The sequence below is a fragment of the Macrosteles quadrilineatus genome, unplaced genomic scaffold (genome assembly GCF_028750875.1).
Source record: "Macrosteles quadrilineatus isolate MER2022 unplaced genomic scaffold, UCM_ALF_1.0 Scaffold_3__2_contigs__length_128488019, whole genome shotgun sequence".
Taxonomy (NCBI): Eukaryota; Metazoa; Arthropoda; class Insecta; order Hemiptera; family Cicadellidae; genus Macrosteles; species Macrosteles quadrilineatus.
This window is the reverse complement of record NW_026542596.1, coordinates 53,706,204-53,721,903: the sequence shown is the minus strand read 5'-3', so window position 1 is coordinate 53,721,903 and position 15,700 is coordinate 53,706,204. Positions and strand designations below refer to the sequence as shown.

At 35.9% G+C, this 15,700-nt stretch overlaps 1 protein-coding gene across 1 annotated transcript in view; it reads right to left on the bottom strand.

The window, feature by feature from the left end:
• Window positions 1-12,527, bottom strand: part of LOC128988723 (protein gustavus) — a 222,694-nt gene extending 210,167 nt beyond the window's left edge. The window contains exon 1 of the mRNA XM_054410311.1: window positions 12,371-12,527. The gene's annotated coding sequence lies outside the window, so the exon portion shown is untranslated. The remainder of the gene's footprint in view (window positions 1-12,370) is intronic.
• Between the last annotated feature and the right edge of the window lie 3,173 nt (window positions 12,528-15,700).

Sequence of the window (15,700 nt, the reverse complement as noted above, 5' to 3'; positions counted from 1 at the left end):
GTTGACAGATACCAGGCCGTAATGCTCGTCTAGCATGACGTCACGATAGAAGACGGCAATTACGTATTTTTGCCGTTTGTGATCAGCTGCTTGTTTTAATCTTTTAACGGAAAACAAAAATATAACCTTAATCGTCATTGCCGTCTTCTATCGTGACGTCATGATTGACTAGCATTACGGCCTGTTTTTTTTTAGTGTGGCCTTGCAGATACAGAACGATACAACCGACAATATTGATGAAACGACACAACCGACTTTTTTAAATCGTGCCTTTCTTTTTACTCCAATACCTGTTGTTTAAAATCAATATACCCAGCCATGTTTTGATCATCATCAACATAACACATGGAATAATCAGATAACAACACAAACCAAATAGATTATTTTAAAACGAAAAATCATTCCAACAATGTACTCGGGCAAACTTAGCTAGTTCCAACGAGATTGGTTCTTAAAAGAAATTCCCATTTAATTTCTCAAGACAATGTTGGCCTATCTCTTTAACTAAGAGCTTTTAAGAAACGCTTATCTCTTAATTAACAACTAAGATCGTAATGAGCTTTAGTCGTGAATAGTGAGTATTTATCTTACCAAAATTATTTGCCTTGAAAATTCTTAAGTCAAGAACTAGCTGAATGATTTAGTATAGTTGATGAGAAAATTAAAGCATGATTTCTATTGTGTCCATATTTGAAATTGCGCTATATCTAATGATGGCTACCAAAATTATAATGTTACATAAGGTATCTTTCAAACATTTTTCTTTTAAAATTTGAATGAATATATCCTATTTCCATTACATATATTTTTAATCTTTGTAAAATGTGTACAATGTAGATTTAGCTAATAAATATTTTTTACAGATGTATAGGACTAATGTAATCTCACACATTATTTTAACTGCAGTATTTATGAACCGATGCTTTCTCAGAGTCTGTTTAAAAATGTATTATTTTCATCTTATAATTGCTAGCTACAAAATCTAAAACAGCAGTTTACTTATACTCTTTTGAGGCTGTTTACAATTAATTATTTTGTTTTGATACTAGCTACAAAATCTAATGTTAGCAGTATTGCCCTTTTCAACTTAATATTCAACTTAACTATTTTGTGAAAAATAAATGGTTCTTGATATTAGGATTTCAAATTTTTAACTATTAAAAAATGTGTATTTCTTTTGGGAATTTTGTTTAAGACAGTGATTACCTGCAATACAAATAAACTAGGTATGGGTTCAGGAAATTATTATAGACGCCTTAATGATGTATTCTTATGTCAATAAACTGTTTCAACTAACACAACATGATTGGAGAGCTAGAACATGATTCACTTTTAGCGATTTTCCCATATATGGGGAATAACCTATTATGGTAGGGCCTACCGTAGGTCTTATTGTTTAAGACCTGGGCCCAGGACCGATTTGCTTTTTTGTTTTGAAGTCCCCAGAGGCCAAAAACACCATCAGTTCAAATTCATATAACTTATGTGTGTTTTTAAGTTAACACGATAACTCAAGGAAAAATTATCCAATTTCATGATGAATTTAGTACAAACGTGTAAAGCCTACATTCAGACGAGTTCGCAAACCAGCATGGTCAGACTATGGGAACTGTTTTTAAACTGGTGAAAATGACATTTCCCATTTTTTGTTTTTCCCACCCTAAAAACATAAAATTTTCCAATTTCTTTACAAAACAATTGGCAGAGCTTAAAAACCAAATGCATTAATTTAATTGGAGCGAGATGCGCTTTAAGGTAAAGGAGAAAATTCCAAAAAGCTGTAAATGTTGCTGTTTGAGTACACTATTGTAGTTTGCCTGTTTATGGATATCTATATATATAATACGTGAAGCCGTTTTTTGTTAACGCAACTCCTCCCTTATTTGTGGACCGATTTCAACGTTTAAGGTGTCAACAGATTCGTTTCAATATGTAGTCATTGAATATATACCCTATAGGGTATATATTCAATGATGTAGTTTTGCAATAAGGTTTTAGAAATTTAAAACTCCTACTCTTAAGGGCGTGAGACCCTCTCAATGGTCGGGTTTTCCCCATAAGAAATACATAAGAACAAATTTTAAAACAAAAAACAGCTGTTTATAAAAAGAAAATACATTATTTTTTGGGAGTAAATATTAATGTTTATAATATTGAGTAGGTTAAGGCCAAGTTAACCAGCGTTAATCAGTTTTGTTGGAAGAACAGAAAATGTCTCAAGTTCAAAGAAGAAATATTGAAAACGGGAGGAGACAATTAATAATAAGATTTCTTACGCGTATGCGGACAGTAGAAAAAGAGAGGCCTGGTCTAACAGATACCCATCCAGATACACATTCACTTAGTGAGATGTAGTAATAGAGATCGATGAGTGAGATGAATAATATTTGCCAGTTCTGCTATGCAACTTACTTTGGAAGTGAAAAAAATATACGAAGCACATAGTGTTGTCACGGTGGTAAAGTAAACTTGAAATAATGCATGCAAGAAATGTTTACTTCTGACCCTGCCAGATCGAGATATTTCAAAACATTTAGTAGAAACTATAATAATGCCTCGACTATGATAAGTTCAAGTAGTAAGATTATACCAAATCATGGTGGACCTTTTGCTTTTATTGTAAACTTTGTATTACTTGCTCTACTCCAATTGAGAAAAAACGGAAATGGATTGTTTACTTCTATCGTCAAGTGATTTAGGTCATGTTGCCAGTTTGCTCATTTGCTATTGAAAGTTTTAGTGGCAATATTAGACCAAACATAAGTGAAGGAATCAGTGTTAATGTTTTCAACGATCGAGTGGTTACGGTCAAGTTTATTTTTCTGATTCAGGAGAGGCAAATAATATACGCTGTTCAAAAAGAGAAAATGTAAATTGCTATCCAAATTTTATGGCTACAAGAGTTATCTAACCTATTTCGACAAACGAATCCATACTTTTAAATTTTTGGGACAGGTATTAAGAGAAACTCCACTAAACAACGTGAGACTGACAGACAACACGTTAAAATACGATAACCAACTTCCAATGGTGTTGCTGCTTTAGCCTATTCAAAGCAGATTATGGCTGTCCAATTGGTAACCAAGAGTTTGTGGATAAAAATGGAACACATGAAATGGTTGATATCACCCCAATTTTCAGGATTCTCTACGAAGAAAATTAATTTGACTAGGGGATGTCTCAAATCAAAGAAATAAAATGGCCCAACTTAAATTACTTAACACAGGTTATCAGTAAGGCAACAGTTTTATTCAATTCTCAATGCTGGAAAAACTTTGTTGCAATATGTTAATTTGAACAACTCGACGTTGTAATTACATTTGTAACTACAATTACTCGAATTTTAGCATAACGTTTTCCTCGGCGTTATGTTTCATACTATGCGGCTCATTGAGCCGCACGGGTTCTCTAGTATTTTGATAAAATGTAACAAATGTATTCATCATATCATTATACTGATGAGATTTTATTGAAAACGCTCTTTTCCTTCCTTGAAGGAGAAAACCTAAATAACCTACTGATTAAACTAGCCTTCAATTTGGAGTAGATATGCATTGCCTTAGGTAATCTTCACCCCTACCTGTTTGGTGGTAAGGGGGGGTGGGGGGGGGGTTGGAATGGAGATCTTCAAAAGCAAAACTAAAAGCATAAAGAGACCATTTTGAGGCCACTTTGAATAACCAGCTTTGAATTTATGATAAACATAGCACAACACTGCACTACCCAATATATTATAGAGACTAGGATGTAACAGTTTAAATCTCAATACATGCATAAAATGTATTCATACATTCTCATCATTCTCAGTCATTCAGTCATTCTCTCATACATTCTAAAAATGTTTATGAGGATTAACATAATCTGCTTGAAAGAACGACTAGTTGTGCTTTTTTCACATTTGTGTATCATACTTTACGTAAACCTAATGGAAGCACATACAAGTTGTAGAAATTTACATCAGAACATTATAGTATTTAAAGTAAAATGAGGACGGATGCAAATGCCAGCGTATAACACCAGGTTCAACATATCGGGCGCAATACAGCATTTCACTCACACAAGTATTATTGTGCTATGTTCCTTATGATGGCAATGTTGGCGTAGGATTGAAGAATTTGGCAAGATCATTACCAATCACGCCAAATTTGGAGTGAGGTGATTTTTTGTAATGAGTTGTTTAGATTCATAGCATAAGCATAGATTTTGAATATGTTTTAGCTACTTACATGGAAGGCTAACCATTAGATTTATTTTAACCTCCTAGTTCCAACTTGTTTGAACACATTAGGAAAAAAACATATTCTAATTGCGTAGGATATTCCATTCCACATTCAGAATGTATACCCATCCCATAAGCCACATTCTGTACTTCAAAATAGTAGTCTCGATAAAACTGGCTGACCTAGAATCATCCAGACCTACGATTATGTTCTTTACTTTCTAAGTTACTAGCTGTAACCCGCGGGCTTTGCCCCGTTTAACTTCTTAATTTTCAAGATGATCTCGTTCGCATGGCTCAATCACGTCCTGGTTGAAGTTTGTTCGCTACGCTCACTCACCTTTAGGTTGGAGCTTGTTTGCTGCGCTCACTTGCCTTCAGGTTTGCTCGTTCGCTACGCTCACTTGCCTTCAGGTTAGCTCGTTCACTACGCTAACTCGCCTCCAGGTTGAAGTTCGTTCGCTATGCTCAGTCACCTTTTGGTTGCAAATTAGCTGTTATCATAAATGTAAAAGAAATAATAGTGCTGCACCCTGTTGGTAATCCTTGTAACTTTAATGCTATTGAACATCATAGAACAGACCAACTTGTTTAATTGAAACAGCTGTTAAGATTCATTAATTCCATTTCTCATAAGGTTAACATGGGAAACTCCAGAGCCACAGGGGCAAAGCCGATTGGACGGATCACGAAATTGATGGTGTATAAACCTCTTCCATGAAATTCTACACGTATGTACCAAGTTTCAAGGCAATCGGTTCAGCGGTGTCTGAGTTTATCACTGCCAAACAAATATATATATATATACAAACATCCTCTTTTATACTTATAGACAAAGATCTTACTTACACTTTATAAGTGCCTAGCTCACACTTTTTTCTCTACTATACTTATTTTGTCCATTTAAGGCTTTTTGGCAGGTAGGCTAGAGTTTAGGTAGGGATTTAGGGTAGAATTGGGGTAGGCTAGTATTAAATTAGCAAAGTTTGAACCAAACATAAACAGGTAGCAAGTTAGTACTGCTAAGTAGGACTCTCTTGAACTTTGAACATGATTGGGTAACCCTTTCGATACTAGAATTTGCAGAAAAATGCTAAAGTTATTAACTTATTTAGATTGAAAAGTGCTAGGCTTGCCACGGAGGCAAAGTCTAGTGTGTGAGAAAAAACACGGTAAAAATAACATTTTTCATTTCGAAAGTGCTAAGGAATGATATATCAGGACTCGATTGTATGAGGAATTGAAAGAAACCATAACTGTTTCGAAACAACAACCAGTCAACCGATATGCCCATTTAAACTCGACCGTTGAAAGTTGTGCCTGCACAATATATCATCGCTTATCGTTCCATAGCACTCTTTACGAAAAAAGGTGCACAACGATATATCGTCGCATGGCACTGAAAGGGTTAATATTGGTTAGTGCTAATGATGCGAGATGCTAGGTGGCACAACAAATACTACAGTACAGTAGCTAAAGAAGACTATCGCATCATAAGCAAGTACGAACCCAAGAATATAATAATATAATTGCAAACCCAAGGAAATGGTGTTAGTTTTGAGTTGATAGCATAATGACATTGATTTTTAACTGTACACTTAATCATGTTGTATTTTCGGAAGCATATTTTTCATATATGGCCTAAGTTTCATGTTTAACGATTAGAGTTTACTGAAGTCAAGCAAGTAGCCTAGAATGAATTATGTGTTTAGTATTATGTGATTTAATGTTTTAAAATGTTGACGAATTTGCAAGATGAATTGATAAATGTATCCACGGACCTGAAGATAGAGCTTAAAAGCTCTGAAACGTGCATCGTCCTTTAGTGACTGAATTCAGAACTGTTTTGACTGTAAGTTATAAGGTATGTAACCTAGATAAAAATAATAAGTTAAACACCATAATTAATGCCATCCAAATGAACCACAGTGTGGAAAATTTAAATGACTTTATCTTAATAAGGATTACAAATAGGCCTATATTTTTTAAGGAGCATGTTAAATCTATAATCCTAATAAGTTTAGCTTATTGGTAAGTTACTCACTCACTGCATACTTTAAAGGAAAAGCCTACTACTCGCTGAAGGAGTATTTCGATGACCCTCTATTATAGTCCTCGCCACCCTAAGTTGAGGCAGCCCAAGGCCGCATGGTGTATATCTAGTGCGGCCTTTGGCTGCCTCAACTTAGGGTGGTTAGGACTATAGGCCTGGGCTGAAGTACACCTGTCCAGAGCCTCAGTGTCAGTGTTAAAAATATGTTTTTGAAATTTGTAAATAGTGTAGGCCTATATAATTTAGTCAAGTGTTTTTCATGTTATTAAATGACGCCATCAATCCCCCATGGGGTAAAAGACGAAGAACCAGTAATAAGTTATTATTGCAGAATCTTTTAAAGAGCAGAATGGGAGTGATAGTGATAACTTAGAGAAGCTCCTGTTAGGCTAAGTGGAATAGGCTGAGGCTTATACTAGTCAATGATGTTTGCCCCAAAAGATTGTCTTAGTAGACAAGGCCTATATAAAGATTATGGACTATTTGTGGAATACCGTGAGCGAAGTTTATCTGAAAAGTTACACAATGAGATGCAAACATAACTCATGAACTTCGCTCCTTAGAGGACACCGGACAACATCTCTATTCGTCCCTACATAACACATAATATACAATCCCTTTCACAGACATTCTTCATAGATGCTGACGAGCAAAATCTATTGGCTACAAATCGGACTTAATATGTACACCTAATAGCAATTTAATAAGATTACCTAGCAATAAAAAGCAAATAATAAAAATACTCTTGGCCAAGGGTTACTATAGTGTTTGATATTGTGTTGCTGATGATTTTAGTTACCTATTTAGTTTTTTAAGGAGTATAATTGGTATAGTTTTATTGAAGCACCATTGTTTAGCCTATTGGTTATTTTAATTTTTATTCTACGATATTAATTTACATGGCCAATGGACAAATTTTGTTTTTATTTTTTTTGGTTCTGTAGGCTAGATGAGTTATAACTTAATATTAAGAGCCGCTTACTATACCTTATAATGAGCACCATCTAGTCAGGGCTTAACTGTAGTTGCTACAAGGTGATAAAGAATCGTATTACCTATATAACTTATGAAGTACCTATACAATCAATGCTGGCCACAACTAATCTATATATATAAAATCCAATGTATGTTTGTATATTTGTATGTTTGTCCTTTATGGACTCCAAAACCGCTCGACAGATTGTAATGAAACTTTTAGGCATTATTAAACATTATTCAAGGATGGTTTGTGTGAAGTTTGGTGCAGATCCGTCAAAAGGGCTCCGCTCCAGTGGCTCTGGAGTTTCCCATGTTAACCTTATGAGTACTCATATTTAAATGGAATTAAAGAATCTTAACAGCTGGTGCAGCTAAACAATTTGATTCTGTGATGTTCAATAGCATTAAAAAGTTAATAGGTTTACCAACAGGGTGCAGCACTATATAATTTTTTAATTTATGAGAACAGCTAATTTGCAACCAAAAGGTGAGTGAGCGTAGCGAACGAACTTCAACCTGGAGGCGAGTTAGCGTAGCGAACGAGCTAACCCGGAGGCAAGTGAGCGCAGCGAACGAGCTTTAACCCATAGGTGAGTGAGCGTAGCGAACGAACTTCAACCAGGACGTGATTGAGCCATGCGAACGAGCTCATCTTGAAAATGAACGAGCATGTGACATAAAACCACAATAGGACAGGTCGAATCTGTTCGACGTCTGTCGGGCCAGCTAGTGTATTATAAAAGTATCCATTTTAACAATGAAAATAAAATAAAAATTTCACCATGGAAACTAAAAATTTCTGTTTCTCAATATATTTCACTTTGTAAACATCTATTTTACTTTGAGCCAAATATGTTGAGAAGCCCGTTTGCTACAAACGTTGTGGATGGGTGGCCTTTACCTGACGAGGTCGCTCTGGAAGCGCTTGACTGTTGTAAGGTTCTTGACCCCTCGGTGGAGATCGCGGAGGAGGCTCAAGAAACTTCACCACAGCCAAACCTTCGAGAGCGTACCAGATCGGGCTCAACCTTTAGGTTTGTTCGTATTATTATTGTTCCAATTTGTACAATTTAAATTGTCAGCTCTTACGCTTACGACAGGAACATTGTCAGCTCTCATGCTTACGACACGAACAACATTAATGTAATTTTTTTGTGAGGTTGAGGACCCCCATCTGCCAAGTGACGTACGAGCTCTTGGCCAAACGGCCCTTTTCAGGGCCAACACATTTTTAACTTCGCTACACCGGTACCCAGCCCGGGACCTCTCTTGAGACTAAAATCAACATTTTTCCAAAACCTGAAAATGTGATTTTAGCTGTCAGGAGGGGGAGGAGGAGGGAAAATGAGAACAAGGAAAACTTTAAAAACTAGTGCTACAAATTAAATAACAGAATGGAACCACATAAAGCATACCGTTACAAGTACATAAGGTATGCCAAAAGAAAAGTAATTCAAAATTAAAACTAACAATTCCAGATGTTGGACAACTTTTGAGGTCAGGGTTGTAATTCCTTTCTAAAGGGAACTTTCCATATATACCTAATGTTAAAATACCTGGTATATACTTATTTGTTTGTATTTCTGTATTCTGTTTTGTTTATTTCAGCTTAACATAACCAATCAATAATGTTATTAATACTTATGAAGTCAAACGGGGTGAAGCCCGTGGGTAACAGCTAGTAAGTCATAAAATGTGACTTAAACTTATTGGCGCATGTAGGCTAACTTAGGCTATCTTTTGATTTTTACAGAAGTTGACTCGGATGGTGCACACGCACACCAACAATATAGGCCAAATAACTTAACGTAAGAATAATAAGTAAAAAAAAGTTATAGCTAAGTTTATCTTAGACGATGCGAGTAACTTAGCCTAATCCTCAGGACTGATTATTTGAACCTACGTAACTTTAACGGGGTCAAACCTTTGTTTTTCACTAACTTAACTTAGTGATAGTTATTCAATCTAAGGCCTTAACTTAAGTTAAGTTAAAATCCAAATTAATGGCTTGTAAGTTAAGTTAATATTTCAAGAAAGATTGAATAAACAATTCTTGTAGGGGAGAGTGGTACATACTGGGACGAAAATATTAAAACATTTTTTTCTTCAATATTAGTTGACTTAGAAGAACAATCTTTACACAAAAATAAAGCACTTTTAAAACTCTTTTAATGATATTTTTTCAAAATTATTAACTTATATTTAAAAGGCCAAAAACCGTTTGTCCCGCTTTATACCACTTGTCCCAACATGTACCGACCCTGGTACAAGGTGGGACAGCAATATGGTACAAAGTGGGACAGCATATGGTACAAAGTGGGACAATAAATGGTACAAATGGGACATCCTGTTATGCATAGGAGGTATACTTAAATAAGACAGTTTCAGACAAATAATAGCTATTTACCTTACAAGTGTAGTAAGAGCGTTTTTACATCACGCAGGTGAATGTTGTGCAACGAGCGGAAGCGAGTTGCATAATTTACCGAAGTGATGTAAACACGCTCTTGCGTAACGTGTAACGTACAAGATTTTACCTGACCCGACAATATTCAGGAGGATACGAGCAATATGCTTCATTATCAATTTCACTCATCTTCTAACAGTAACGTTCATTTACAAACAAAAGCTAGGTTAGGAAAATTCTTCAAAGCATAACAATAAAATTCAAACACACAGCTGATTTCTAGCGTTGAACGTCGTTGGCTCCATAGAGGTATATTTTTTAAGTTGTCCACTCAATGTTATTTAAATGGGTTTCATTACATCACCGAGTGAGTTTTTTCCAACTTTACATCACTCGAGAAGTAAGGAAGTTGTATACATCACGCTTGGGATAGGGAAGTTTAACATGGCGGGTTAGGTAAAAATATTTATTGATATATGTGACTTGTAAAAACTTATAGTAAATAGTTAGTAATTAAACTAGGCTATAAGGCTCAAAATTGCTCCATCTTCTGCATGCTCCAAAAACTTCTTGCGGCAAATCTTCGGCATTATGGACCTGAAAAAATAATTTTTTTTGTAAAATTTCACTATAATGTTCTTTGATGAATAACTATGATATGAATGAATGTGTCTATATTTTAAGAGTTAAATGTAGGTCTACTTCTGCATAAAACCGACCCCGCTAAAACTCTATTTATGTTATAAGTAGGTAAAAAAGAAGAAAGGAATTGTTTAATTGAAAATATAAGTACTAAACAGTTTAAAAATACCTAGGCATAACACAAAATTATGACAATGGTTGTGTTTCTGGGTAAACCGTGTTAGGGTTTACCATGAGAAGTAAGTTAAGGGCTTTTTTTATTTAACAAACCCTAGGTCCTATTCTTGGTAACCTACCAAGCAGATGAGGCATGTCATATATTTATATGGGTATGCTTGTATTTATGGCCTATTATGAATTGCTATAATAGTATAATAAATCAATTATAATTGCTTGTCCCACTATGTACAGTTCTCGCAGCTAGTCTGGGCGCGCGGACCCTTGTGTACTAACCGTCCCCCACGCCAAAGCCATGAAGACAGCAGTGAGGCGCTGAACAACCCCAGTGTGCCGTGTGGGCCGAATGTTTTTGGAAACGAGCATTAACACTCCCCTCTACACCCCCTGCCCTAGCGCGGCCGCGCGCCCAGACTAGCTGCGAGAACTGTACCGATTTCCCACTTTGTACCACCTTATATAACATTGTCCCACTATATACCACAAATAACTGTCCCACCTTGTACCACATGTAGGGTTATATTGTTTTTAAGTTTTACCCCAAACAGTGCATCTCAGACATCCCTGACCTCCTTCTATTGAACAAAGAAGGTTTTTTAATGTTAGGCATATCAAATTTAACCTGCTTATCAAACTAATTTCATAAGAAAATGATGATTGCTTACCTCAAAAATGTAACTTTTGAGACTATAGTTGTAGCAGACTGTCATTCAGTACTTTCCAACATGACTGAAACTTCAGAACTAACTTAAAACACACTGTTGGCCATGACTTAACACTTTTGGAGGGAAACTGGCCACATGGCTTTGAAGATAAAAAAGTTATATGGAATGTCCACCTATATACCGTGTCCCACCTTGTACCACTCTCCCCTACTCCTACCGGTTGGCCTATTGGAGTGATATTGCTATTTATTTTACAGGAGAGGTTAAAGGAGACGATAAGTTAATGTACGGTAGGTAAGTTAAAACTTCGGAGAGGTAAGTAACTTAAGTTGTTACGGTAACAAAAACAGAAACACCCATGTGGATGAAGTAGGGTAGGCATAGGCCTACCTTTAATTTAAGTAATAACAACTTAGCCTTAACTTAATGAGATTATCCACAAAAGCAGAAAGGGGTACACTTCCATATCCGTTGGCACAAACAACCGAATGAGTATTATTGATTATTTGATTGTTTAATTTGATATATTGTTTGGTTAGTTAGTTAGGTTAACCTTGCCTAACTAATCAAACGATATATCGAATAATCGATAAATCGATTGATATTTTCATTCAGTTATTTGTGCCCACAGATAGGCCTATGGAAGTGTACCCGCAGAAAACTTTCAGCAGTTTAGAAAATTTACAGATTGATAACTTAACTTAGTCTAACTCATGTTCTTTTAAAACAGCTTCAGTAAGTTAATTATGGATAAGTTACATGCAGTAACTTATCCTGATGAAACACAGACCATAGTGGAATTGAGGTTAGGTCTCTTGAGGATGGGCACTTACTTATGTTTGTGATAGCCAAGGTACATGGTAGTCTGTTATTTACTCCTTTATAAACCATTTAAAGAAAGCGTTTGAACGTAAGATTTATAATGTGTAACAACAAAGATTTTGGATTTGAGAAATGGTCCAAAATTCAAGTTGAGAACTGCTGCCCAGTTTTACCAGATAGCCTAACTTACTTAAAGCAATTTTGTTCTTGACAAACTTAAACTTCACATACACAGGGTGAAACTTTTAAAACCTCACCCGAAATAGTGCGTAAAGCAATGTTTACACTACAAACTACTTAAACTTAGCACAAACAAAACTACAAATTTTCTTCACTCCATAATTGGGAGGAAACTCTAACCAGAATCTAGACCCTGTTATTGATAGGGTTGCCAAAGATAAGCTGACCTTGATAGAGGATCCAGGGCGAAATGTTCATGTAACTGGAACCTGTCGAACAGCAAAAACAAGTGGCATTCCAATTATGAACGTAATAAATCCGCTATCACAGGATAAATGTCTACGTAAACAGAAAAACAATAATACGGCCCACTACAAACACAACTGTCAACGGAAGAGCAAAATGGCCGGCTGCTCGCTGAGTCACGTGACGCCTATGATATTGTTAGTTCCAGCTGATTCTCATAGGTGCCAGCACAAGCCAGATATCTTGCTTCAATCTACTGTCATAAAAGGAACTAATTTTTGTTTTATTAATTTCTTTAGCGCATGCCGATAACGACATTGATTTAATTGTATGTAAACGGTACAGAATACTTTCATTTTTACATCAAAAGAAAACTTACTGGCAAACACAGAATACAAACTTACCCTACCTGATGACATTTGGATTTGACTTAAGACTTTCTTTATCTATCCTATCAGCTGTTTTAATTTAATTTTATTTGTTGTTTTGTTTATATTTGGATTCTGACTTGGATTTATCTTACAACTAGCTGTACCCGCGGGCTTCGCCCCGTTTAACTTCATAAGTATTCGCATGGCTCATTCACGTCCTGGTTGAAGTTCGTTCGCTACGCTCACTCACCTTTAGGTTGGAGCTCGTTCGCTGCGCTCACTTGCCTTCAGGTTAGCTCGTTCGCTACGCTAACTCGCCTCCAGGTTAAAGTTCGTTCGCTACACTCACTCACCTTTTGGTTGGAAATTAGCTGTTGTCATAAATAAAAAAAAAAAATTAATAGTGCTGCACCCTGTTAGTAATCCTTGTAACTTTTATGCTATTGCACATCATAGAACAGAACCAACTTGTTTAATTGAAACAGCTGTAATAGTATATTTCATTACTAGGACCGAAAGTGGCATTTTCCGTCGCGCGCCCAAGTTTTTGTGTGAGGCGAAGCCGAACACAGGGAACCCCAATTTCACGTGCGAGGCGAAGCCGAGTATGTGAGAGCTATTTTCACGTACGAGGCGAAGCCGAGGACGGGAATAATGGAGCAAGTGCCGGATAATAACTTTCGGTACGAGTTATGAACGATACTTTTCATCACGACGCAAAAATACACAAACACAGAATAGCAGACCTCAGTACATATATTAAAACAATTTGATTTCTCAATTAATTTGATTGAACATCAAAATAAAATAAAATCTTCTAAAAAGAAACCTACGTATATTTCTCAATAAATTTTGTTTAAACATCAAAATAAAAGAATAACACAACTTTTAAAAATACATACAGCTGATTAAAATCATTAAATTAAACCGTAACAAAACACTGGCGCGCGTAGTGAATAAATGGAGAACTAATTGAGAGCGACGAAAGTAAATTTAGAGCGAGGGAAAATCAGCTGATCGATTTTTCCTCGCCCTAAATTAGAGCTTGGGAAACGGCTACTTTCATTGATGTCAGCTGTTATCGAAAATAGTTACTTTCGTTACGGAGTGATGAAAAGATTCATTAATTCCTTTTAAATATGAAAAATCATAAGATTAACATGGGGAACTACAGAGCCACTGGGGCGGAGCCCGAATGGGTTTTTGAGATAAGAATATGCTTTAATGTTAATCGGGAATGTGAGCTATCATCATGCCAAATTTCAGCCCAATCCGTCCAGTAGTTTATGCGTGATTGAGCAACAAACACACACACAAACATACACACAAACATACACACAAACATACACACAAACTCACAAACTTTCAGATTTATAATATTAGTAAGATAAATGTTGGCGGGGTAGCGGATTTTTATCCCCCTGGAATTTTACCCCTGGGCAAACGTGACGTCACAAACCAGTGGGTAAAATTCCGGCCGCGAACTTTTGAGTTTCGCGACATCAGCTCGATGGATTAAACGCGAAATTAAACATATATTTTCACGGTTGTGAATTTAATGAGAACACATCTAATTATAAAAACCTCGAGTGTGCGGCCCGGATTTTACCCCCCGGAATTTTACCCCCCGGAATTTTACCCCCGGAATTTTACCCCCGGAATTTTACCCCCGGAATTTTACCCCCTGGCCAGATATATAACAAATAATAATAACAAAATATTCCTTATTGTTCCTTTACGAAGAAATGTTCACCAAATTATCATTTAAATGAGCTACTCAGTTTATTTTACATACTTATTAACCAACAGTTGGCCCCAAACGCAAATCCAGAACATCAAAATTAAACAGCGAATTCTGTTTACTTAGTTGAGATTACAAAATAAATAAATAAAGATAGGCGACTAAATAATGAAATGTTTACAATTAATTAAAAAAAGAAATAAGATAATAGATAATTCAATTTCTAAAATCGGCCAGGGGGTAAAATTCCGGGGGGTAAAAATCTGGGGGTAAAATCCGGGGGTAAAATTCCGGGGGTAAAAATCCGGGGGTAAAATTCCGGGGGTAAAAATCCGGGGGTAAAAATCCGGCCCGTACATCTTCAGTTGTCTAAACGCTAGTTACATGGACAGGGGGTAAAATTCCGGTTTTTATCGCTTATCTAATTAATCACGCTCTGGCTATTTTCATTAGACTTCAAAATCCGCGGGGGTAAAATTCCGGCCACGAACAAACTTTTGGCCACTCCGGTTACTACGTCGTAGTGACGTCAGCTTTGCCCAGGGGGTAAAATTCCAGGGGGATAAAATTCCGGCGACCCATGTTGGCTAACAATTTTAGTTTGAATTTATTAAAGTAGGAGCTTATTTCAATGACAGAACACAATATTTTTTCTAAATGTTAGTGTATTATTTAAATATTGTGTTGGTGTCAACTTTGTTTAGGGAACTTTCTAAACCCTTGTCTGGTTCGAACAAACAACCGCAAACACACAAAAGTTATAGTAGAAACAATCCCTGTAGAACGTAGTTCTGTTGTTTAAAGCTCTTATTACAAAAATATTCTAGTAAGTAATCTATTGTAATATGTTTTTACTCTCAAAATGAATTCCTGTAAGGCGATCATATTATAAAGCAACAAAATGTATGTCATCCTACATGTTTTAAAAGGTAAATATAGTGTGCGTGGGTATTTTGCAAGTGCGTGCCCCAACCGATTCTTTCAACGAGTACCGTAATGTAAAACCATTACATCTTACTAATATTATAATCATTTTATAATTTTTATAACTATTACTAACTATTACTTTTTATAACTTATATCGTCTTAAATCAGCATGGACGTCAAATCTATATATATAATACGTGAAGCCGTTTTTTGTTAACGCAACTCCTCCCTTATTTGTGAACCAATTTCAACGTTTAAGGTGTCAAAAGATT